A 27,849-nucleotide genomic window follows, 5' to 3' on the forward strand; every position below is an offset into this window, starting at 1 on the left:
TCTCATGCCTTTTATAAGGTATTTCTCCCGCCTTCTTAGCATGTCTTCGTGGGGTAATGGTCAGCACACTCGGCGCGTATCTGAGAGGTCCGTGGTCCGGATCCCGGCGAGGACATTGCATATTTTTCATCTCTCCTGCTTCCAAAATACCTAATGAATCTACAGTGGCGCCCGAACTAAAAGGGTGTTGGATGATGATTCTCCTCACCCAGGATTTGGCGACTGAGTCCCCTAAAAACCCAAATCGCCCTTTAAAAGGGAGAGTATATAAGGTATTTCTCCCGCCTTCTTAGCATGCCTTCGTGGTGTAGTAGTCAGAACACTCGGCGCGTATCCGAGAGGTCCGTGGTTCGGTTCCCGGCGAGGGAATTGCATAATTTTTATCTCTCCAGCTTCCAAAATACCTAATGACTCTACACTCTTCTGAACTAACTGCGCGTTTGCAATCATCTGAAGGGAGCACTTATTCAAAGTAGCTATTTTACGTTTATATTTTCGCAATCAAAGTGTCTATCTGAGTCTTTTTCATCTGGATGGCATAAAAAAGTATTCGAGAAAGGCTTTGAATAGCATGTTTCTAAAACATTGTATGTTTTTCTTTTGTTTCACTGCCAAGTAAGAATCTAAGCACGCTATTCGTTTTATGTACTATAAGTACAATTAAAAAAATGAAGTGGTTTACTAAGACTTCTCAGAAGCTCATTAGAAATCAATAAACACGTCGTCATCAGTTTCCCATTTATCAAATGTCCGCTATTATGCTGTCAAAAAAGTCCATTAAGTTCTTAATGAAACATTTATGTTTCAGAAATCGATAATGAAAGCCTAACTGCAAACTTTTACTTTCAGTGTTACTAAGTAATGTCTAGTTCATGTACTTTGTCTATTCATAAAATACCCTTCATTCTTTCCTGATACAGTTGCGAGTCCTACTATAGTTTGCTATACAAATGAAGCTTTCTCTGACTTATATGAAAGTCTGAGAAAGTTTTCCCAGAATTTAAACATTTGATCAGATTGAAACGGTTTCTCAGACTGAAAATGTTTGAGACTGTGTATTTGAGTTCCTCGGCAAATGTTCAGAAAATCAATCCCAAATAACATACCATTTAGATTATATTAGTTTGAATAATTTTAGTTTAGATATTTGATTAATAAAAACCACACGGATTCTGTCTGTTTGAGAAGCAGGATGCCTTTGTGGAGGACTTGCGAAAGGAAAATTGCTTGTATACACGTAACACATGAGGAAAATCACGAAAACAATCATGCAACTAGCCTAGCCCGTTCGCTTGGATTCAGACCCAGATCAAACTAACAGCATTTAATCACTCGATCACTGGTGAGGTCTTTGACAAATTTTAAGCATTTACTGGTCAGTTTTTTTTGCAAAAGCACGAATAATACAACTAATTGTAAATTTTCCACTTTCTGTTAAAATTTTATTCCAGAATATTTTTATTATATTAACCGAACCGTAGATCACAATAAGCAGTGTATTTTCCAAGTTTTCGCATACAAATGGACAGAATTTTGGAAATTCAATAATAATTTCTGAATGATAACATTAACGGCGAAAACATTAAGCCGCGTCTACCTGTAGCATATTCAATAATGATTTACACTCGTGCTGCTGTTCCAGGTTAGCAAACAGCTGAAGATGTTGCTTCAGACGATGGTGTGAGTGCATTAGTCTTCCATATCAAGCCTTGCTAAGTCCTAGTACGAAAACAGTAGTGAGTCATAATGTGAAGCTCGGTGCAGAAGATCATGGATAAATGTATAGGGAGGGTAGTGCTCATGGTCAAAAGAGACTGTGTGGTTACTTTAGAAGGACAGATAGTCATAAGCATACATTTAAAAGCAACTAGTGGCTATATGTGGTAAGCAAGCTCATGCACGAAGCTCTGTATTTGACTGGATTAGGAACTTCAGCATGGGGAAATGAATAATTAGTGGTAGAATAGGTGGTGACGCATATAACGAGCCGCGGTACAGAAGATGGCGAAATTGATGCTAGCAATTGGAGCATTATATATATAGCATATACAATTGGCATATACAATATTATTATATATAGCATATACAATTGGAGACTATATACACTTGACTCGGTATAATGCGAAACGGGTATTAGCAAAGAAACTACATTCCATAGTAATTGAAGTTTTGAACCTTTTGTGCTCAGTTGTTGTTCTGACAGCTAACTTGTGGGATCCAACTCTCTTTGCCATCCTAAAGTTCAATGGATCTCGCTAAGAAACCCGGAGACTTCTCGCACAGGCGTGAATAATACCAGCACAGAAGAAGAGTAAAATAAACTCTTTATTATTCGTCAAACTCTTAACACAAATGCACGTACTTCGTGCTTAAAATAACACCGACGGCTTGCGGCGGAACATAAAATTTCACAATAAATTCAAAGATAAAGTTGTAGTGCTGAACTACCAATTTAATTTAAGGCTAACTAGGCTGACTCAACAACCTACCCGGCTACATACTTATTAAATGACCAAAAAGGCGTATCAGCAACTACGCATAACAGCAAGGACAAACTAGAAAGGTGCGCTGGCTAGCGAAATCACGCTGTGAATAAACTACATGCTTCATCCGTTTAAATACTCTTTTCCCTTGACATTAAATTTACATCCTGGTGAGGAAATACGAGGGGAAAATGAAAATTTCAGAAAAGGTACCAAACTGAAAATAATTTGTAACGTAAAATAAGGGAAACCCTACAAACTGACCTTCGGAAGCAACAACGTATTCTAAAATAACATTTCCATGTGATGACGAGCATGCGTGGTCCACGGTTCGCCACAGGAATTGCAAGCGGCGGTCCAAAATTGTGTTTTCAGTACTCCTATAGAAACGATTTGCTGCAACCATCCGAAAACTTCCTAGGTAATGTGAAACACTGCATCCATTTGGGGGGGGGGGAATTACCTATTTTATTTATGTACTATTCGAACAATTCAAATATGATCAGTTTTATTTGTCTTAGTCCAAATCATTATAGAACATCCAAACATTTATCCGATTATAAATTCTCTCCTTAAAATGTTCGTTAGTGTTAATTTTAAAAGTGATCTAATATGTATGGTGAGTAGGCTGTATACAAATGAAAATTATAAAAATGCAAATAAAAAGCAACAGAATATGCAATATCTTGAGTAACAGGAGAATTGTCCTTCATAAATACAAAATTAAAGACTGAACATTTTTCTTACAAGCGCCACCCCCTTAAGTCAAAGGAAGATGACGCTTGCCTCAAGGGATGAATCATATGTAATAGTACCTCTCAATAATTGATACTTACCGGACCAGACATTTTGTCCCTTAAATAGATACATCCCTTCTTCAGACGGTACATACTAAAAAGGTAATTTAATTAGAAGTTTAGGTTGTATCAAGCCTTAAATAAATTACATATAAATATATAACATAGTCACAGATTTTACTTGAATTTGAAATTAGTAAAAAATGAAAATTCTGAATAAAAAAGATTAATTATTGGAAACAATGTATGAAATGAACAATAATTTTTTACTTAAAGAAATTTATTGAAAATAATCCGTGAAACGTAAAGAGTATTCCTATTTTTATTTATTTCTCTGCCTTATTTCTGAAACGTTTTGATCAGTGTCCCTTAAAAAGAGTGTTTCTTAATAAGAGGTAAGCTTATTAAGGTCCCTATTCAAAGGGGGGACCAACAGAGTCGTCTCTTAAATAGAGGTGTGCCTTTTTCGAAGGTGTCCCTTACAGGAGATACATCTGTATTCATTTCTGATGTATCTTTTATAAATTTTACTTTTATATTAATTTATTTATTTTTAGAGTTAGTTGAAATTCGATGAGCGTCCTTTTAAAGTAATCTCACAATTAATTCCGTTTAATTTAGAAGATTTGTCAGCAAGCCGCTATTGTGTTACAAATAACAGAGAACAATGAAAACGACATTCCCTCACATACCTATCACAGCTATAGGTGTGAAGAGGAGTCTTCATGTTTTTTCAAACAATTAAAAATGTTTCCATCAAATAGAAACTTTTGAGCAAGGTTTATCAAAAGGTATTAAGACTGGTTTAAGCAACGTTATTCATAATAAGTGCACATGTTTATTTGCATGAGACACATTATTTCCAGACAAGGCTATGAATATCCCTACATGACAGATCTACACATTGTTCTTTAGTACGATGGTTATTGCAATGAGCCAAAAATGCACGCTCTGGCGCTTTCGCGCCATCATCCGTCGGTCCAATGTCACATCCGTTGGAGCAGCAGCTGTGCTTCAGACACAATCCCGCCCATAACAGTGAACGTCACACCATTGTTGAAATTCATGTCTTCTCTTCCTCATACTCCAACATTCTCAATCAGAGGACGACTCATTTGATTCATAAAATATAGTTGAACATCAGAAAATAATTATACAGCTGGATAAACCTGAATTTTCGTTATTTTTTCTCCTTAGTTAGCGACAATTCACAGTTCGCTTCCCTTTGATATTATAAAAGAGTATGATAAATAGTTCTAAAATAAGTTTATTAAATAGATCAAAAGTGGGTAATTCACAGTGACATGGTAATAAAATAGTTTACGATCGGTTTTTGGACAGTTATAGAGGTGGATAAAATTATAAATAATGACAGTACAATTAGATAAAATTGAAGGTTCGTTATTTTTTCACCTTCGTCATATGCTGACTACGAAGGTGTTTTGCGATTTTTATACATTTTTTACGTTGCATCATTTTGCGTTTTTTTTTTTTTTTTTTTTTTTTTTTTTTTTTTTTTTTTTTCAGATTGTAAAAGAAAAGCTTAATAGCAGTTATTTTTTGAAATTCAAGATTATCTTCATTAACTGAAACTATATTGATATTCTAAAGTAACATTTGTTATTAAATTTGTAATCTGTTACAAGCAGAAGCATTCTATATACAAGCAAAATATACCAAGCTATATAATTACGTTATGAAAATTTTACGTAACTATCAAACTTGAAGTGAAATAAATCTATTAAAATTATTTTGTAAGAAGAGGAAGAAAGATTATTAGTTTTCTCCCACCAAGTGTTTACATAATAATCCTTAAACTTTTGAATTTTGGAAAATCCTTTTTGTGACGTCAAAAGGGAAGCTCATAAGAAAATATTTTCATGAGACAGTTCTGAAAGGGTACAAGGGGAAATAGGAAACCGTCCTAGAAACTATGACATTATGAAATAATAATTAGAGAAATTTTAGAAAATTTCACAATTTTTCTACGTAAAATTACGTTTTTAGAGTCAAATTTAATAAGAAAGAACATATTAAATGACTTATATATTATTTAAGGCAGGAAAGAATTAAAGCAATTCGTCCAACCTGGATAAAGATTGGTAGTTAGGCCTGCATTCAAGAATGGCTGATTGCATGAGAGTTTCTGGGGTCTTCCCCACGTGTAAAGAAAATATGGGCTATTTCTCTTGAAGTCCTTTATGAAAGCATCTCTCTTTTAAGTAAGATATCCCTTGTCTGCTTTACTATTATCAAACAATAGATCCATCAGTCACATCATCTAGCGCAGGGAGATAATCCTTGGGTACTTTGGCTTTATCAATTAACCAACTGTAGTGGTTGCGGTTTTAGTGCACTTTTTTTGCGTGTATTTATATGAAAAGAACCTAATAAATTCTTCTGCCCAATCGATACATTGTTCTTTGAGAAAATTTTTCTTTTTTCACTTACGCACCAAGTACATAAAATCAGTGTGTCTAAGTTTTATACGAAGGTTTTCTCCCAATGGAAGGTTCCGAAACGAGTTCAAAATATTGAAAATGAACAGCTTATTAATCTGAAACTGTAGACGACGCTAACATATACCTTTTTGCGCCGTTGTTCACTTTTCTTCCATTACTGAGTGAAGTAGATCCAGCAAAGTGCGAGATCAACCTAGTTTTTTGCCAGCATTCAGCCTCCTACTTGAAAACCTACAAGAGAAAAAGAATTATCGTGCGTTACTTTTCAAATCATCTTCATCCTTATCATTAGGCAAAAACAATCGTTATTCATTACATTCTGCCGAGAAAAAAACTAAAAAAAACTTCCCTTTCTTCAAAGTAAATTTACCTCTGTTATGGTATTTAGGCGCAAAAGATTACAAATTAAGATACAATAATTCCGATGCAAATTAAGATTTTCTGGAGAAAGTGTGTCAACAACAATAAATATTATGTTCTATTGGAGAAATGCTTGCGCATTTTTAATTATAAAAGAAATAAAATTAAAACAACGTAAGCGGGGCAATAATGAAGAAATGGTATATCCGGCTTAAATGCCTTAACGCGGCCTAAAATTAAGATGTGTTCAAAATATGTAACATAGCGTTGAAATAAACATATTTAAGTGATTTGAAAACGATTATAACAATTCAATGCAACTTGTAGTTTGGGTAGAATCCTTTCATCTTGTTCTGCTTTTGGAAGAATTCTGCTGCTTAATATACTTCCAATTCCCACTCGAAACGTTATTTTTCCTTTCAAGCGAGGATTTAATCGTGTTTGAGTTCTTTGAAACATCAAATAGAACTTATGAATTTAGCTTTATTTTCAGTACATTTCACTGTACTTGTACACTTTATGATTTTTTAGTCTTAGATTCAATGAATTTATAACTGAAATTTTTTAAACTTTTATTTAAACGAAAACCGCATGAAAATATTTAAATTAACGCATTGGTAAAATACTAATGTGGTTGGAATATATATATATAAATTGTCCTCAGCCCGTGTAAAGTGAGCAGAGAAAAATTAAACTAACTTAAAAAATTAATACTTTTTTGATTTTCGAGACTGAGTTTCAGTCACAAAGCTGTATTTTTCAGTTTTCTATTGATATCAAAGGAACAGTAAAAGAAATGTAAATGTGCGGTTAGAACTAAGTGATTAGAACGATAAAATAAATGCTAATTTTATCGTTGTAATTAATATTTATTTTATCGTTCTAGTTATTATTTATTTATCTAATTTTATCGTTACTAAAATAAGTATTTATAAAAACAATACTTTTTTTAGTAACGATAAAATAACGCGGAAATCCGAATTAATTAAGAAAGTAGTAAGTGTGCAGTGTCGTTTCGACTTTGTTACATTAAACAAGAGTTAACGGCCATTGACTTCTGCTTTCGAAAATACAGGACAAGGAAGTTATATGCTGGATGCATCAACTTCTTTTAATAGGAAAATCTGAATTTAGCATCTGTTGCTATTATATAAATTAAATATTTAAGTTCCGATAGAAAGCAGATGTTTACAGCGCGCAGACTGGCAGGCCTAAAGGGGGTCAACTATAACATGATTTTAAGAATCTACATTATCAAGTCAAGATGAAATATGATACTACATAAATTTTACCGTGATAATTAAAGCAGATTTCCGAAAAAGCATACAAGAGTTTACATATTTACAGCAAATTATAAATTAGGAAAAAGTGTTTAATGCTAATTATATTTAAATGGATAGATTCCGGTTTTATTCCTTGTATAAACTAATCCTTGTAGGCTAAACTATATTTTATCGTTCTTTCAAATCACATTTCTTTTCCTCAGAATTTAAAGTAACCCTCTTATAAAATTCCTACAACATGGTTTCGCTTTACACGATAAGAAAATTGCTGAAGCCCTACTATAGCACTGCAACACCGTTCCATTCCACCGCATTAACGAATATGCTTAATATGCTCGTACGTACACATTTATGTATGTATACACTTCATATACGTACTCATTTTGATAACTCGATTTTTATTCTAAACTCATACAGAGTTAAATTACGTACTATGCTATTTTGTGTAGCACACAATAACAAGATCTATATTTAGACGCACAATAATAAATGCCCGTATTCTCTCACATTAAAATTCTTTTGAAATTGGGTCGTATCCATCACATTAAAGATACGCAGTATGTATCTAGTACAATTGTTCAGTTGGTAGACAGCATAAATTACGTAACTGTGATTTTGGAAAAATATTTTTTAAAACATTTTTTAGCATGGACTACTAAATCGTTTCTAGAAGTAATTACTGCGAAATTATATTTCAGACCCAAACTATGTCTGAAAGTAAGAAAACAACTTTCAAAAGAAAATCTATTTCTTTGGAGATGAAAATACAAAATTTCAGTCCTTTGTTAAAAGGACAAAAGACACTGGACGTTGCATAAATTGTAAATTTAAATGAGGTAGTAGTGAGAACCATTAAAAATAGTTTATTTTTAAAAGCTTTTTGGAAAGCATTTCTCAATTTCATATTGGTTGTTAATGTCGTATAGCACGGTTTGATACTTCGCGGTATTTTCTAGAAACTTAACTATCCGAACAGGAGGGATACCTATATATATATATATATATATATATATATATATTTCTCCCTGGATCAAGATTTCTGACTGGCATATAGAGCTACGGTTTCTAAAATTTGAAATGGAGTTTCCGTAATTTAAAGAAGTATTGGAATTTTTTATATTATTATTTAATTATCATAACCGTACTCTTTATACTAATATTTACTAATTTTCACTTCTTCCGCAAATGCAGATCAAGTTTCAATATGCTTGCCATAGGCCCTGATTTCCTGGATTAAGCTTATTTATTTCTTGGATTAAGATCCGAAATTAAGCTTCAGCTTTTGCAGGCCTCAAAATGATGTTAATCCTAGTTATCCATCATGATAAAAAGAAAGTATGTTTTATGGGTTGTAAAATCATTAGGTTATATAGATGTGGCAACGTGAAAAATGTGCAATGCCCTCGCCAGAATTCAAACGTCGGACATCCGAAATACGCGTCGAGTGTGCTTAGAATTACAACATGAAGGCAAGCGGAAAGGAGGGAAAAATACCTTATATAGTCCCCCTTCTAAAGGACGACTAGGGATGAGGGGAATCAATCGCGCAACGCTGATGGTGATCAGTTATCGTCCACCGCCTTTTAGTTCGGGTGCCACTTGTAGAGTCATTAGGTTATATCGATACTAGAACGTGAAAAATGTGCAGTGTCCTCACCGAAATTTGACTGCCAGACTTTCTAAACACGCGTCAAGTGTGCTTCCAGTTATACGACGAAGGCGAGCGGAAAAGAGGGAGAAAATACCTTATAAAGTTCTGAATAAAAGCTGTACCTCTGTCCTCACAAGCTCGTAAACGGGTCATATCTGACCATAAAGCTTCTAGTTTTCTGAAATTCTGTATATTCTTAATGAAGCTTACTGTTAATAAAAATCTATTCAATTTAGAATGATTTAGAAACTTATATTTTGAATACTTTAAAATATTTTTACAAATATCTTAAATTGATGGTACAGGTTTGTAGGCAGTAAGTACTTTTTTTCCTTGTAAACCAATGAGATAACTAGTTAAGGCCAAACAACCAACAAGAATAATTTAGTAGGAAAAAAGTCCCGGTTGTTAAAATATGCTTTGAACCTAAATAGCAAGTTAAAAACTAGATTGGCATATTCCATTTTTTTCGACGAACATTAAAACAAAATAGAGAGTTATCTAAAGCTATTCTTCTTTCTTTATTCCTTGAGATATTGTCTTATCGCTGACGTGACATAAAAGATCTCCACCCAGACACAAAATACGTCTTCTGTTACAAGACCATTACAAATGCATCAGAAAAGGACTTAATGATGTCAGCCACGTGAGAGAACACTAAACTGCAGCATAGCGTTTCTACTTAGACATGGAGCTATCTACTAAATATTGCACAGGCTTCGGACAAAAAAGAAGCTTAGAAAGACCGTTAAATTTTATCTATTGAAAGAAACTGCATAAAGCGTAGTGATCGCATTGTGTCGTAAACACAGATATTGTGGAAGCATTTCATGAAAACTGAGAACAAAGCATGTTGGATAGATTCGTCGCTTTGTACACAGATGCGACATTGTGCTGCAACGGAACTGAGATCAGGAACAGCTGATGCTTGGAGTATAAAGAGCGGAACAAATCTACTATTTATGTAAAAAATTAGGATATTTCTCTTTGTTCTTGGACTGAAATTGGCTGCATTTAGTTCAAATCACGGGGTGGTCCTATGTATGGTCCTATTATGGCACGCGTGCACACGAGCTGAGGTAGAACAGTTTGTGACAATAATTTGTGAGCTGAGCAATAATTCGCGATTTTGAGTTCCGCTGCTGATTCCGTTAGACATTGTGTGAGTATGTAGCAGAAAATAATGATGTTTGAATTTCCAAGCAGCCTTTTCCAAGCATGAATAATGACTACCATACTGTCTTATTAAATTATTCCATCACTTAAACTACATTGTTTTCAAATTTTAAATAGACACTATAGGGCAAATTAAATATATGATGGTTTAAAATTACTTTCAGTTCCTAAAACTTTTATATTATCAGCTTACTAATAATGACAAATGAATAATATCGTAGAGAGTAGCACATTTTTTTTAAATATTCTGAAACTTATCTCAGTAACCTCCTCAAAAGAAAGTTTTATGAATACTTACAAAAAATAAGAATTTCAGATAATTGCATATAGGTAAAAATGTGCTATTAATGAAACAATTTTTGGCATATATGTAATAAATTTGGGTTACATCAAACGCGATTTATAGCACAATATCAGCTGCAATTTCATTAAGGATGTACCATTATTATCTGATTATTGGTTGACGGGTCAGTAGAAGCCTATATCGAAATGCTATTATGTAATGCAAATAGTTTTAGTCTCATATTTTATTTTACATAATATCAGTTATTAACGTTCATTTTAAATACGCTTCTGCTATTATAAGAAAAAAGAAACAACTAATATAAAATTAGTTTGAAAATAAAACTAAAATAATCAGTTTTCAGAAATAAAGTATTTAACTTTTTTATATGCATACAAGATATTTATTTTTATTTTATTTACGCACGACTCTGAAAAATTAAAGGTAATAATTAACATTATTTATTAAAAATATACAGAACAAGTGCTGATATGAGAAGCACTTCATTTTAAATTGAGAAAACAGACTCTATAAGGCATTTCCATCCTCCTTTCAGCATACCTTCGTGATGTAACGGTAACACACTCGGCACGTATTAGAGAGGTTCAAATTCGAGTCCTGGCGAGGGTATTGCACATTTTTCATGTCTATTGCTTCAAATGACCCTACAATACAAAATGTAAAATTAAGCATTAAAAAAAACCTTTAACTGGAGTAGATTTTTATATGAAACAATTTATTTATAGATATCATGGAAGGCTGGCATAAGCCTCTCTTCTTCAGGGAAAAATTGCTTTTAATTTCTAGGGCGGCTTATAAATGTTTCTCTTTTTCAGGGAAACAAAATAACTTTTTCACCCAAACAGGAGCGTATACATCAACCGACGTCGAAATCTGTATAGTTTTATGCCAAAAGTACTCTAAGTGGTTTTAAACTTGGTTTTTCCATATCTCACAATTCCTAAATGTTAAGGATAGAGCAGAATTGAGGAAATAACTCTTTTCAAAATATTTGCTAATACGTAGAAAATAATGTTTGAAAAACAGTCCCCCAGATGGTAATATGCTTAGTGACTCTGACTGCCGTTTTCGAAGAGCCCGGGCTCGAATCCCGGAGAAGGTACGTATGTAAATTGTCTGTCCCTTTACGAGAGACAACAGTGACCCACCTATTATGTGCTTCCATAATAAAGTGACCACCGCTATCGGCCATTAGTAGTGCCAACGTCTATAATGGCTAGTTACTTGTCATTGAAAAAGAAAATGTTAGAAATACAAAAATTAAATTATTTATCTTCTAAAATATTCGATCAAAACGTATTCCTAAAATTTCTTACTATATTGAAATATGCAGATTATTGCTCTTCAACAACATACAAATAAGAGAGCAAATTATATAATAATTCCCATCCATTATACAGTTTCGTGAATAATTATAATTTTGCGTTCTCATCTGTCTTTCGGATTCTTATCGTCGCTCAGATTAGAAACAGAAGCACGTGTAAAGTTTAAGAAGATATTCAACATAAAAGACTCTGTATATATTAGTACTGGGTTTTGGCTTTGAGCTTGCCCTCTAATGGAGCTCTAAAGTTAATAACTTATTAACATAAACAAAAACTTTTCTCAGTCAGGAATTTTCGCAATGAAACTATACTTACTTGCGAATACATCGCTGAAGTCATATTAACTAATTACATAATTAACTTTAATAGAAAAAACCAAAGTACAGCCTTAACATTTGGTGCAAGTCCTTGGGAAATGTGAAGGATTAAAATATTTATACCTTTTGTGTATCTTTTGTAATGGAGAAAAACTTATAAGAAAAAGTAAAGGAAACTTTAAAATAACTCATTCAGAAGCAGTCTTAAAAATTGTGACCGTCTACTGAAAGATTTGCGACGATTTTTTGCAGTGTGTTAAAAGACGGCTTCAAATCTAAAATCTTAGTTTGCATTATTTAATGAAAACTAAAAAATCTCTGGAACATAATTAGAGCTTTTAATTTTTACTATAAGTGTGAAGAATATCTTTAAATCTTTTTAGAAGTTGTAAATCTGTTTTTTCATACAACTAATGAAGAGAAATTGAGATCTCTCTAACCCTAGTTGTTTTCATGTTGTTGTGAGAGCACTGTATAAGGTTTATATTAATAATACATCAACTTATTATTTTACCTATACTATCACTTCTATTTTCGTCAACTATTAAATTAGCCATTTAAATTAGCCTATTAAATTAGCTACAATTAGCCATTTGACAGTGACCATTGCGACATTTCCTCGAAAGCGATTACTTTTATTATCAGAACCGGGCGGTTACTTTAATCATCAGAGCTGGGCGGTTTAGCCTTTTGTTAGCCGAGATTGCTGATGCATTTAGATTAGTTTGATGCAACTCTTGATGGGCTTTGAGAAATTTCGGTGTTAAATTACCTTAAGGTTTAATTTTCATGTTAGCTTAAATCCCGCAAGCAGTAGAGACTATTCTGCAAACAAACGCCGTGCCCTTGTTAAACAGTAGAGATTATTCTGAAGCATAAGCTGTGCACTTATGCTTACGTTATTAAGTTTAAAACTTTAATAAACAATGTGTTTAAATCTTCTGAGTTGGAGTTTCTTTAATAGACGAAGCGCTAAGTTACTTGACAGTCTTTCTAGGGACTAATCTCACTTAAACAATTGACTGTTTCCCTTCAAGTAAATGGAAAGGGGGTATAAATGTACAACAAATATGGCTAACTATCGACTGAAAAAATGAAGCTTAATTTACCTGTAGCTGAATTTTGCATTCATAGTATTAAAAACACTTTGTCAAATCTTAATGTGCAGCAAATTTTTCTCAAATAACTTGCATGATTAACACAGTTTTACATTTTAACATCATTCATTTAAGACCTTTTGAAAAGCAACTTAAGTCTAAATTTCATAGATCGAAAATAGGTCTTAACAATATTGTTTTGCAGGAGATAACAAATTTTATGGCAATAGATAACAAATGTTAGTATGATTTTATTACAGAACAGATTACTGATTTGTTGGTAATTCAGATTATTTTGTTGCGATTTCTGATGCCCTGAAAAATACACATTTACTCAGCAGTTTTAAAAAGTTCCGAGCAAAGTAAATAATGAGGAATAAAATGTAATCCTTTTCGTGAGTCGAACTCTCACCTCGCGTTTCGCATTAGCTTCGACAGCGTGAGTATTCGAAACATATTTAAGGTCTATGAAATTTAGACTTAAATTATTTATCAGAATTATAGAAGGAATGAGTTAAAGTTGAAGAGACACTAGATTTTTCGAAGCTGTAAATGTGAGAAATCAGATATATAGTCGCTAGAATTCGAACTACAGATTTTCCAATTGACGAAAGTGTTACCAGTTATGACAATGGATCACGAACGGGAAAACGCTACAATTAGTTTTAAAGTGTGAGACAGAGATAACTATATGTCTTATTTGAGAAATGTTATTGAGTTTAACATGTGACAAAGCATATTTTGTACTCAGTGATTAAAAAAGTGTAATTAAATAAAACCAGTACATTTATTTATCTTTCGAATTGCGGATTAGTAACGGTTTTTAATGCACTCATTCATTATGGTCATTCCTGCAAAATATCCAAAATAGTTTTCATTCTTTTTTCCACGAAACTGTTTACCAAAGGGGCGGGCGTCTATTGAATAAAAGGCAGAAATTTCTTGATAAGACTTGAAGAAAAGATGAGTAACAGACGAAACATTACTAACAGGCTAATTTGGTATTTATGTGTCTAGCGTAGTTCCTTTATTGGTTAATCTTGTAATAGTTTCCGTACTTTTTTCCTATTGCATTCCTGTAACTTCATGGGGTTCTCTTTGTTTCCTTCTTGTGTAACTTAGATATCAAAGTACAACCAAATTACTCTTTGCTATTATTATATATTAATAAATCAGTTAAATAAATGTCTTGCTCTCTCTTATCTAATGCTTCAAATTGTTCTTCCTCTTTTCATTTATTTCCTAAATTTCCCTTCAACAATATCGGGTATTGACTTAAAGTCGGAGTTTATTATATTAAATATTTTTATATTTAACTTTTATGATGCTTACTGTGTAATAAAATCTGTGCTTAAACCTGATACTGGAGCTTGAAGGAGAGTCAGATTTTGTGAACAAAATAAATCTTCATTTTGCAAAACTTTTTTTTTTTTTCACATGTGTAATGTTTTTCTTTTTCCTTACCGCGTGACTTTATATACCCGCGTGGTATAATTGCAAAGCACATCCGGTTAGCAATCGGAAGGTCCGGAGTTTGAATCTCGGCCAGGGTACTACACTTTTTTCAAGTTTTCTGCTTGCAGAAACTTAATACGCTCTACAATGGCCCCCGAACTAAAACGTGCTGAACGACAATTCTTCACCACTAGTGTTTAGAGACTGGGTCTCGGGCCTTCCCAATCACACTTTAAGTGTGGGAGAATATGAGACTTTCCTCCATTCCGCTTTCCTTCGTGGTAGAAAATCCCAATAGACTCTCTTTATATTCTGCAGTAAGAAGCCTTTAGCTAACGATTTTGTGCTGACTGCTGACTGAAGATTAAGTTCAAGAGCTCTCAACCTTCAAAGTAAATGCTGTGAGCACTGACAGCTTTCATCAGCTTGTAGCTCTAAACATAATTTCTACTGGCCAGCTTAACTTTAAGCTAAGGGAGTAGCTTAGGTTATTCGAATATCAAAGCATATTGTCGCCAGAAAAGTATGAAAAAAAAATAATAAAATAAATCAATAACAACTAAAAGCTTATTTGGACTATAACCTTGTGGTCTAACTTAAAATAATCTATTATTCAAATATTTAAAGAGTCGCTGACTTACGAATAAGTGCAAAAGCTAGCCTAGAGCCAAGAAAATTTTCAATTCTAAGTACTAAAGCAATTAGATGCATAGAAGTTTTATAATTTTTTTCAAATTACTTCTTCCAAAAAAAGTAATTTAATTCCCAATCATCGTATAAGCATCCTCCAAAGATGATGATGAACACTCGCTCTAGCAGGAACCAATATCACTAGTCTTCAGCATATGTTGCACACTAGAGTCATTAGGGTTTTTTGAAGCAGGAGACGTGAAAAATATGCAATACCCTCGCCGGGACTCAAACCATGGACTTCTCGAATATTCTGTAATATGCTTCCAATTACACCACGAAGGCATTCGGAAAGAAGGGAGAAAATACCTTATATACTCCCTCTTTTAAAAGGCAACAGGGGACATGGGACCTCATTTCTAAAGCTAGGAGTTGACAAATTATTGTCCGTCACGCTTTTAGTTCGGGTGCCATTATCGATTCATTAGGTTATATCGATGTTGGAATGTGAAAAATGTTCACTTTCCCCTCCCGGAATTTGAATGCCGGACCTTTCGAACACGCGTCACGTGTGCTTCCAGTTACACCACGAAGGCATGCGGAAAGAAGGAAGAAAATACCTTATAGCAATTAAAAAGCCACAGCATTTAACTTGATTCTCTTGTCTCTGAGATTTTGATAAAACTTCTGAACAAGATGAATGGATTTGCCAAAAGCCAAGAAAAGGGAGAATGAAGTGTAGAAACTCAATAGTTGGGAAATTAACATCACTGCCACAAGTTAATCTTTTACTTTTTATTCTTCTTTTGATAGTAGCAGACAGCTATTTTAAGCCGATATTTAAACAGTACTGTAAACTCCAGAATGCTTACATCACTGCCACAAGTTAATCTTTCACTTTTTATTCTTCTTTTGATAGTAGCAGACAGCTATTTTAAGCCGATATTTAAACAGTACTGTAAACTCCAGAATGCTTAAATAGCTATGCTATGCTTAAATAACTACAAATAAATATTATGCAAGTAAATCCCATGTAAATAAGGCTTAGGAAAGATAGGCTGCGTAAGAAAAGTAGCCAGTATTGATTGTAAAACTTGGACAACATGAATCAAAAATGATAGAAGCTTCCGTGCTTATCAACTAGGCTAATAGAACGTGAAAAATGTGGGAACGTAAACGCTCTCCAAGCCTTCAAAGTAAAGAAATTAAGTATTAGCTTATTCTAGAAGAGAAAAATTGACAGCTGTTGTCATTGTAGGGGGGGATGTTCACTGCTCAGTAGGGAATTGCTAACAGCCAAGTTTTCATGGCCCTGGTGACTGACAAATTTAATGTAGAGAAGTACCGTTTCAGAGGGAAATTAAACATATTTTCGTTAATATTTATGTATACTTGCTATATCGTTGTCCTCTGCTGATATTTTTTACCTTTCATTCCTTTCACGAAGTCATTCTGTAACTAACCATTGGTATAGCACAGATTTGAAGGTAAATGAGCGAAAAGTTATGTGGATTATATCAGTCTTGTCAGTTATATCAAAATGACTCATTCGCCTTCCTGGAGGATGTTTTGAGAGAAATTCACTCGTAAACTCTATTTTACTTCCAAACTCTTCATAATAAGTTTGAATTTGAAATTTGAAATAGTTGAATTTTGGTCCCCTAAACTTTAAAATTTGAAAATTGTTGAGTGTTATAATAAATATACAGCTTGCACTGATAAAAATAATTACTTCATAATCTATTTTAAAATATCAGATATATAAATAAACTTAGCATTCTGTATGAGCAGAATCATCCTTGCTTCAGTTCATATTTCAGATATTCACCTGAAAGGATTCCTTTCAAATTTTTTGAACATTTAATGCTATTATGTTTGAAATGTGATTAAATTATTGGTTCTCTTCCTACAATATGTTCTTGTTTATCTTTTACATGTTTTTATATGTCGGGAGGGGGAAATGGTAATAAATAATGCTCTTTTGCAAAAATGTGCGATTTCCCCCCATGAGATTGTTTATTCTTATATTTGGAATTAAATTCCCTCTTTTATGTATTATTAAAATAGTCGATAATTTTCAATTAGTCCCTTTGTCAAGTCTAATTGGATAATACGAGGGCTATCCAGAAAGTAGATTACGTTTTGGAATAAAAAAATAAACAAAGTATAGGAAACAAATTTTATTATATACAGATGAAAGCCACACTCAAATACTACTTTTCTACATAGTCACCATACAAATTAAGGCATTTATCGTAGCGATGTACGAGCTTGGAAATTCCTTCGTCGAAAAATTCGGCCGCCTGCGCCTTCAACCACTTCGTTACGTCTTCTTGCAGCTGTGAGTCGTCATCAAAACGCTGCATAGCCAGCCACTTCTTCATTTTCACAGTTCACATGTTTCACCCATGTTTCGTCACCAGTAACGATGCGATCGAGTAAAGAGTCACCATCCTTATGGTAAGCGTCCAAAAAGTTCAACGCTGCAGCCATTCGCTGATTTTTGTGGTCCTCTGTCAAGATTTTTGGAATCCATCTTGCACAAAACTTGTGGTAACCAAGCTTTTCGCTGATGATTTCGTGCAACAAACTTCGCGAAATTTGTGGAAAACTCAAAGAAAGTTCCGTTATTGTGAAATTTCGATTTTCACGGACTTTAGCATCGACTTTTTCGAGAAGTTCGGCGGTCACTATGCTGGGTCTCCCACTTCGATCTTCGTCGTGAACATTGGTTCGGCCATTTTGAAATCTTATGACCCACTGACGCACTCCACCTTCAGTGATAATGTTGTCCCCATACACTTCACGAAGCTGCCAATAGATTTCTATCGGTTTACAGTTTTTTGCAGTCAGAAACCTTATTACTGAGCGCACCTCGCAGCTCGCGGGATTTTCAATTAACGCAGACATTTCAAACCGTCACAGTATCTGAACGGAGCACAGCACGAACCTCTCACTAGCACGGCTAGATGCAGACTGAGCTGCGCAACGCTCTGACCCCAAGATGGCCGCGCTAGCCCCGCCCCTAGCGGACACAGACGGAAACGTAATCTACTTCCTGGATGGCCCTCGTATGTAGATTGGAGAATTTGATACAGTGTGAATAGCAGAATGTTTGGTTTTTATCTATAAAAAATACATGTTGATTATCTAACTAATTAAGAAAAATTGATGCCTTTCTCGCTTAAATGTAGCATTCCAAGTGCGAAAGAAAGTCAAAGAAGTAATGTAAAATATATCCACTGTTTTAAAAAAATTGCTTTCGCATTAGAAATATAAGCTTTTGATGTTTAAATTCAGCTGAGATTTATACTTAGTTTCTTGCGAGGTTCTCCTACACAGCACAACTTGGAGTTTTTCAGGTTCCAATCAGTGGTGAAGTGCCAAGTTGTCGAGCGAACGTGAGATGAAGTTTCAGCGAGTTGGTAGTGTAGCTTCTTTTAAGAATTTTTCTTGTCACTCAGCCTGTCATTAGTTAAGGTCGCATGCACTTCAGCTCGACATTTTCTTATCATATATAGAGTTGCTTTTTTTAATTAAAAACTGAACCTTTTAAAGAAATTAAATAAGCGAATGCGTAACGGATTATGCATTTTTGAACCTGCTTTTTTTATGACATTCGGCTTTTTATGTCGAAGCTGAAAGTACCGTTTCGCTATTGCCCAAACATTATTGTGAATAAAAAGGTATTTGATCGAATGAAGAGGAATGATTGAGCTTAATTTTAATGAAACTTGAACCGCCGTACGCATAACCGTGGATTACGTATCCACGGTTTCTGTTACCCCTGTTTATTACGGCTCAAGATAAATCATGGAAACTAAATAATGGACGTGGTTTGTATATTACAAAATAGACATGAGATATTTCATAGCTTATCATAATTGGGGCATTGTTGGAAAGTGTAATTTTTATCATTCTTTCATCTTTTGCAATTGTATATTTTACACTACATTTCATATTTTGCAATCTAATATTAATGTAATTTTACATTACATTTTATATTTTACATCTTTTGAAATATTATATAATTTTAAATTGTACTGTACCGTACAATATGTTTTATCATCTTTCGAAGATCAGACTAAAACAATGTTAGCTTCCAAATACTGAGGCATTTTAAAGTGGAGTGTTTAATTTTTCTATGTTCATTCTATAATAGTTCTTTAGTAAAGCAGAATTATGCATATTTTAAATAACTGCAACCAAAATCCATTCGGAAAAGTCGAGATTAAGGTAATCATGAACATTTTTAAGTCAAATACGTACTTACAATGATGCAAATGAGGAAATTTTAATTTTTAATTAATGGCTATTTAGCACAATTACACAGTTAAAGTATATTATTATTTATACTCAAGTAAAACGTAATATTTGTCCTTAAAATGTAAAAAAAAACTCCTGGCCGGAGGCCGTGACTTACACCAAAATGTTAAAAGAATATAACTAACAGAAGTTTTGTTTTAGTCTGTTTTAAGAAAACGAGCACTATTTTTGCTAATCAGTGACTCACGCATTAAATAAGACAGTAGACCTATGCGCAGGACGTTTCGGGTTTCCATTATTGATTACAAGGCTAATTTTACTTCTTCTAAGAAGAAGAACAAACCATTCGAATAATTAGAGCTTCGAAAATCTAAAGTTAGGGTAATTGGAACTCTGTTATCTTATCCTTCAAGCTAAATGAAAAACTTAACACCAGAATTTACTTAATAATATGTTTTCCTTTGTGATATTTGTAAATTACTATAGAATCATTCCATCACTGCGTTATAAAAAGCATATTTTCATCCATTGCTTGACCCACAATTTCCTGAGCTCACTTTAACCTTTTGAGGCCGGGGCTTTGGTAGCAGTAAAAGCTATCAAAGGACGGGGAATCTTGAACCGAATGCTTTCCCCCCTTTAAGAAATCACCTTCTATTTGCAACAAAGATTCTTGTGTATATTTTAATGGATTCTCAGAGGGGTGCATCTATGTTGCAAAAGGAAGACCTTTGAAAGAAATAAGTGGTTAAAACCCTAGGGACGTCAAATTTGACATTTCACCCCACTTTTCAACCTGGAAAAAGGGGGAAAAAGACATGGCCACTAAAGTGGACAACCCCGTCTTTTCAAAGAGAGGACTCTATGGCCACTATAATGACATCCCGTCTTCAAAACGTTAACTAATGCCTTAACTTGAACTCCTTATGAACAGGCTAACTCACTTATTAACACCCCGAGTCTACTTTTGAGTTCATTTCTATTCAATTACACACAGCACGCGCCCTGAGACATTTACAACGTAAAACTTTGAGCCCAGAAACATGTTATTTCTTGAAAGTTGCTAGTAATTAACGAAAGTTTTAAACAATGCTCAGATTTCCACTTGATAAATATAGAAAAGAACAAGAACTTGCACTAAAACATATATTTCGGATGCCTTTATAAAACCAGGGAAGCAAAATAGAGACCCTTCATGTGTTTTACCAAAACTGGTAAAATGTATTGCCAAGAAAGTAATAAGAAAAGAAAATTATCAAAAGTTCTTATTATTTTGCGATGTCTTTCTCTTGTTGCAACTGCATTCTTTTAATTTAGTGTTTTAATGATCGCTTGAATACATTTTAGCAAAGCGGAGTTACGATACTAAATTTTAAGTCTTTTTTACCTACTGTTTTCCTTATCTCTAAGCGATATACCAAAGCTAATTTGAAAGCGAGATTCGAAGCGTCGAATAAACTCGTGGCAGCATTCCGCCACTTAATACGATGCAAAAACGCAAACGTAAACAATCCTGCAGAGTCTGCCAGATTCGAACAGACTGGTGATGTCTAATCTTAGACGATGTCTTTCTTTTAAAACGAAGTGCCGTAACAACAGTTGTTACGCAGAGGAATGCCGGTGATGGTGGCAAAGAGGAACCGCGTGGAGCAAAAGCCCTGCGCGCGCATCATCACCCCATCCGAAATTTGTAACCCACTTCGTAGTGGCGGGAGTCTCCGTGTCCCGACAGTCTGCTCTTCTGCATCTCTGACCTTGTGAGAAAAGTAATTGCCAGATATCGTTCACCCCAGGCCCGGGCGGGCGTTCAGCCAGATTGCGCTTGTATTTTCTCTCCTCATTCGTCTAGACATCATTGGCTGGTGCAGCTCCCTTTTGTTAAAGTCCCCCTTTTGCTCCAGAATTCTTCCCAGGGGAAGGGGATGGTCAGTGGAAGGGAGAAAGAGAGGGATATGTTTCTGACCAACGCCCACCTCTTATTATGTTAATATCTTGCAAACTATCTCAGCTGTTGCGTGGGAATGATATTTTGGAAGCGAACATTGCAGAAATATATTCTTGCCAAGCATGCATAAATCATTTCTTGAAATTGATCAGTTAGTTTCTTTTTGCCGTTAGTAATCTGTATGCTTTAGACTCTTTCTAGTTCTTGCGTCCTGTGTTATGCTAGGCTACTAAGACAGTTGTAATCCACGTGACCAAACTGCTGATTCTGAGAGATTCTGCTGTTCTGAACTGAATAAAATATTCTATTTATCATCTTCGCCGCATAATATCAAAGTCTCAGGAGTGCTGCCATTCCAAATTCTGCAGACAATAGGAACTTGTAGAGTCATTATGCTTTTTAAAGCAGGAAACACGAAAAATGAGCAATGCACTCACCGGGACTCGAACCTGAACCTCTCAAATACGTGATGAGTGTGTTACCGTTATACCACGACGGTATGCAGAAAGGAGGAAGAAAATACCTTATATACTCAACCTTTTAAAGAGCGACTGGGGATTAGGGAACCCAAATGTCAAATCCTAGTGGTGGAGTACATCATCCACCACGTCTTTTAAGTTCGGACGCCACTGTAAAGGCATTAGGATTTTTGAAAAAGGAAACATGAAAAATGAGCAATGCCCTAGCCGGGACTCAAACCTGAACCTCTCGAATATGCGGCAAGTATGCTACCGTTACGCTACAAAGGCATGTAGAAAAGTGGAAGATAATACCTCATAAACTTTATTTTAACTTTGAAATTTAGACTGCACATTACTTAGTATACTGAGATATTTAAAAGAAATATTCGCCTTTCTTAATAGTTTATATTTTGTTTTACATTTCGCAGCTATAACTGGCGTAATTTATAACGCACCTAGTTCGTATAATTTACATAAACCTAACAGATAATTTTTATAAACATGTATACTGTTAGTGCAATTAATAAAAACTATCTGTAACCCCATATAAAATGAAGCCCGGTGCACGATTATCTTCTAAAATTTCCGTTAACTACAATTTGTTCGGCTAAAGTACTGGATTTATTAACTCTTCTCCCCAATATTCTTCTTATCGAAAGAAATAATGAAGAAATGTGCTTCTGCTGCAAATGTTAATTTTCGTTCTTACATTTATTTCAACAAAGAAAGCCAACTTTACAGCCCCCATAATTATTTAACCGTTTCATTACACATTTAGAATTGCACAAAATTCCGTTTGAAGGTACTAAATACTTTTCGTAATTCAGAAGAAGCAAGGATGAGATGTTTTCTGATAATTAAGCAATGGATCAATGATTTACACATTTTCGGGAAATTTACATCTGTTCATTCTCCAATAGCTGTTATTTCTGCCTTAAAATTTTCAACGAAGAAGAATCCGCTTGGTTCTGAAGACATGCTCATGAAAATATAAAATTTTGCCGTAAACTGACATGCATTGATTGTGGATGAAGAGTGCAAGAATCAAACTATACTAAAACCATTTTATTTTGTCGTAAATTGCTAAAATGTTGCTTAAGCAAGCAATGAAGTTACAAACTGGGAAACGCAAAAAAATAAAATGTTGCTTCCTTTTATTTGATTGCATTCGTCTTAAGATTAACCCCACCTTACGCAGAAACTGAAGCTCTACAACTCTTGCGAGGAGAAGGTTAGCTAAAAGAGTAAAGTTACGTTTTTTCCCCTCTTCTAGTTTTGATTGCATTACATTCTTAAGTGTCTAAAAATAACCGAGTTATTTAAAAACACGTTTTGGATCAGGATCTATTCGAATGAACTGAATCGTTTAAGAATCTCTGATTTTTTTACAGAAGGGTTGTGCTGAAAATTTAAATTATATAGAATACGTAGTTATGTTTAAACATTTTGCTTTACGTATTTAGTAACTGATAATATTAGAGATTTATTGCCTATTTTACATAATATTAAATTGTTGACCGTCTAAAATGATTATTGCCGCTTTATTATAAAAAGGCATTGCACGCTTTTCGAGCAAGATAAAATATAGTACCGAACAGATTAAGTGCAATAATAACTACGATGCGAAATTTTGGATTGCTTAAAAAGAATTTGTGAGCATTGGCATGGCGGCTAAAAATCGAACGTCCCATTCTCGATCAAAATAGAAATATTTTAACGCACGTGGAAGACTTAAAAACTTCTCAAACATACTGTTGACAAAACACTGTTGACAAAACTGTTGAAACTAAACTTAAAACTTTAAAGCTCATGAAATACATATCAGCACATGTTCTATTAAGAGGACATTTTAATAAGCTCTGTTTAATTGAACAAAGCAAGCATAGCTATCTTTAAGGCAGAACTTAAATATTTGGTAGCAAACTAAATTTTAATTAATCCCCAAGTTTACACACACACACGCTCATATATATATACTACTCAGAAAACTCTGTGCAGGTAGGTAAAAAGAAAATGTTTGCCCCATTTCTCTATCACAAGTAAACTGAAACGTGTGAGGTATTTGTTATCGTTGTAAACATGTTTTCATAATTTAAAATCTTATAAAATGAAGTAATGCTTCATAATCTGGTCATATAAATTATAAAGAGGTTTAACTGGTTAAAAGTTTGTCTTCTGATGATACATCATTATGAGAAATACGATTGTGTCATTAGAATTCCCCATATTTAAGACTTTAACGAGTAACGGGATATTGGTAGGAATGTTTGGTTTCAAAGCCAAAACGTTAGAATCAATCTCTACATATATAAAATAAAGCATTATTTTATATATGTATACCCTCCCTGCAAAAAAATTGTTTAACATATAATGCATGACTGCTTTTCAAACGTGTATAAAGCTGCATGATCATAAAGGAATTAATAAAGATATAAATTTGTTTTTTGAAACTAAAGCGATGAATTTGATAATATGAACTTCTCCCACAGAGAACTATTATGGCATGAGATATATGTATCATATACCACCCTAATGGGTACAGTGTTTAGCGCTCCTGGCTGATATATCGCTGAATCTGGGTTTGAGTAGAGGAAAAGACTTGGATGTGTTTAATTGTATAGTGCCTGTGCTACGGGGTGCACTTAAAATACTCGCGACACGAAAAGTCCTCTCGAAAAGTTTGGTGGTAGGAGAAGAGGAATGAGAGATACTTGGTTAGGTGTTTCCCTTCAATAATCGGGGCGAAACTTCTCAGTTATCGAGGGTATGAAATCGGCCGTCTATTGTGGTGCATTTTGGACCACGTTCTAGATAGTAGGATGGCTAAATGATGGAAATGATGGATGGGTATTGGCTATTCCTGAAGAAAGTATTAAGTTGAAAGTGTCTGGCCGTTTCAAATGACAACATATACAGGGTGTTTCAGCACAACGATTACAAACTTTCAGGAGATAAAGAGTACACCTAGATGATGGAAAATCACGGAGCAATTACATGGTCTGAAACGCTTTCCTGGCCCGGTAAGGACACGAACAGGGTGCGAAAACATGCTTATTATGCTTAGCGCGGTAGAAACTAAGAAATCAGAATAAAAACAGACAATGATCTTCATCAAAGAAGGTGTTCGAAATTGCGACCCCGGACCGCGATGCAGACCTCACATCTTGCGGCACATGGACAATCGGATGTTCTGGAAAATACCGGGTTTGTCTCGAATTTCCCCGAAGCAACTTGTTGCCGCGATCCGTGCAACAAGTTTCTCGGCACTGTTTCGCATACAAAGGTCTTGACGTACCCTCAAAGGAAGTAGCCAATGCAAGTGAGGTCATGCGATCATGCTGGCCAATGCACCGGACCACCCCTACCGATCCAATCACATCCAATGCACATCAGGGTTGTAATGTGAGCCGATCCCATCATGCTGAAACCATATGGCAGAACGCATTGCAGGAACAACCTGTTCGTGTCATCACTACCGTGGCAGGAAAGCGTTTTCAACGATGCATTGCTATGTGATTTTCCTAGGTGTACGCTGCCTGTGCTGTAAAACCTTACATATCCTATAAAATCATAGTTCTCTATGAAACTAGTTATAAATTAGAAAAATACTACATTAAGACCCCGCTTAATGCGGGGGATACGTTCCATCAAAGTAGAGCGTAATGCGAAACAGCGCTAAACGAGGCTATCTTTACATGTAAATATTGGGGTTAGGGGAAGATGGCTAGGAAATTGGTTAGGTATTAAATTTAAAAAGTATGTTTTTTTAATAAAAATAAAACCAAACATTTATTTCTTAAAGCCCAAATTAATACCACATTATTATTTCTTGCAAAAATAAAAACAAAATATAAATAACAAAACGAATATTCTTAAAAAAAACAAATAAAATTCTAAGTCAGTCATATTTAGTTAGCCTTCTGCGTTTTCAGTTGTTCTGCCTTTTTGTGACAAAAGCATCTAATGTTGTTTGCCTTTTTCTTTTGCGTTGTTCTCTTAAAAGTTCTTCATAAACGGATAGAGCATCTCTAACACCACGCCTTACTTTTGAGCTCCTGTCAAAATTCGGATCATTTTCAATGAATTGATCCATTATTTCAGTTATGGTAGACAAACTCCTTTTTACAAACGCCATCGAAAGTTCTTTTTGCTCTTCTTCTGAATCACTGCTGTCAACATTTTTGTTTTCTTCTTGTTCAGTTAATTCCTTGAGCTCATCATTAGAAAGACTAGCCGCTGCTTCTTGAATTATTTCTTCGACATCTTCCACATTTACCCCTTCAAAATATGTCTGTACAATACCGCACCAAACAAGAAATACAAGTACACTCTTTCGGATATGTATTTGAAACCTATCGCTGCATAATATTTCGGGGAATCCCCGTATGCTGCGAGCGATTTCGTGGAATCCCCGGGTTGAAATAAAAGAGCGCTAAACCGAAACAGCGCTAAACGAAACAGCGTTAAGCGGGGTCTTACTGTATTGCAGAATGCGAGATCACCGGAGTTGGAAAATTTTCCATAATCCCAGATTAGGATTTGTTTATATCGCAAGCAAATATTTGTTTTGATTACTCTTGCTTTCTATTTTTCCATCTTTACATTCGTACCTGTTTATGTTTACGGACGGGTGTTTGTTCTTGCACCTCAAAGTAATAATCTCAAAAACAATCCAGAAGGAAAAGGCAAAATTTCTTATACAGAAGTCTCGAAATATCTGTAAATATGCTTTTTTTTAAAGCAAAGATTTTAGATTTCTTTCTCTGAAAAACCAAATGTTAGCATGCGCTTTGAAACAAATATGGAAGCAAAGAATAAGTGGCGTAAATCAGGTTGAGCTAAAACTTTATTTTCTGCCTCTCCAATTCATTCATTTTATCCTAATAATTTATTTCTTTAATTTTCAACAAACTTATATTTTTCAATGAAATAGATTAAATCAATTAATTTTATTTATTGCAAGGAAATTTAGGTCTAGTTGCTAGTGATGTAAGAAAAATAATAATGAAAAAAGAACCGACAATGAAGCGCAATCGTGCGTCTGTTTTGCACGGAAATTTTTCCTATTATAGGTCCAAGTGACGAACATCACATTTGTTTAATAATATATCCAAATTCTGAGATGAATCTAAATAAACCTTATGAATCCTAAAAATGCAAACAATTTAGGCGTAAAATTTCATGTTTTTTCATGTCCCTGAATTTGGAACTGGATAGATCTCTCAAACAGATATACAAGTACAACGTGTCCTCAAAAGTCCTCACCCGGTCTTTATTTTCGCAATCATTTGTCGTACACCATATACTTCCAGTTACAAAAATATTTTAAATAATGCAAATATTCATGTTTTACCATTTTTAAATTTAAGGACACCAGTCTTATAAATTACAAAATGTAACATTTATACGTTTCTCCGATCGCTATACTTATATTTAGAAAAATTTTTCCCACGTTATAAAAATTAAAACCCAAAACGTTTCACTTTCGTTCTACAAAAACTGGCTCAGATATTACTTAATTTCAAAATGAGCTATTTTTTATGTCTCATTCAGTTTATATTGAAAGGTAGATTACTAAATAAATTAGAATAAATAGAGGTCTATTTTTCGCCTTAATTGCCATTCAATGATATTGTTTACTAGTATGTTTAATTTAAGTATGCGTAAAAAGATTTATTTAGAAGTTTTCAAAGTCTAAAAATATGTTAGTAATATTCTCATGAAGCTTTATTACTTTAGAGTTATAATCTGATAATTATGGAAAAGAATCATTAAAGTACAAAGACTTTTTACTCTTAATTACTGGAAATAATATTACGAGTTGGCTACGTCCCAAA

At 34.2% G+C, this 27,849-nt stretch overlaps 1 long non-coding RNA gene across 2 annotated transcripts in view; it reads right to left on the minus strand.

Moving 5' to 3' along the window:
* Window positions 1-4,095: 4,095 nt before the first annotated feature.
* Window positions 4,096-27,849, minus strand: part of LOC146992844 (uncharacterized) — a 115,180-nt gene continuing 91,426 nt past the window's right edge. Inside the window, exons 2-3 of one of the 2 annotated variants that reach the window (XR_015039242.1) lie at window positions 11,057-11,160; window positions 4,096-5,973 (exon numbers count right to left, since the gene is read on the minus strand). This is a non-coding gene — a long non-coding RNA (uncharacterized LOC146992844). The remainder of the gene's footprint in view (window positions 5,974-11,056; window positions 11,161-27,849) is intronic. The other variant, XR_015039243.1, reaches the window with a different exon arrangement.

Source organism: Stegodyphus dumicola, chromosome X2 (genome assembly GCF_044657685.1).
Source record: "Stegodyphus dumicola isolate Sdum_Otavi_A_Nest chromosome X2, ASM4465768v1".
Classification (NCBI taxonomy): Eukaryota; Metazoa; Arthropoda; class Arachnida; order Araneae; family Eresidae; genus Stegodyphus; species Stegodyphus dumicola.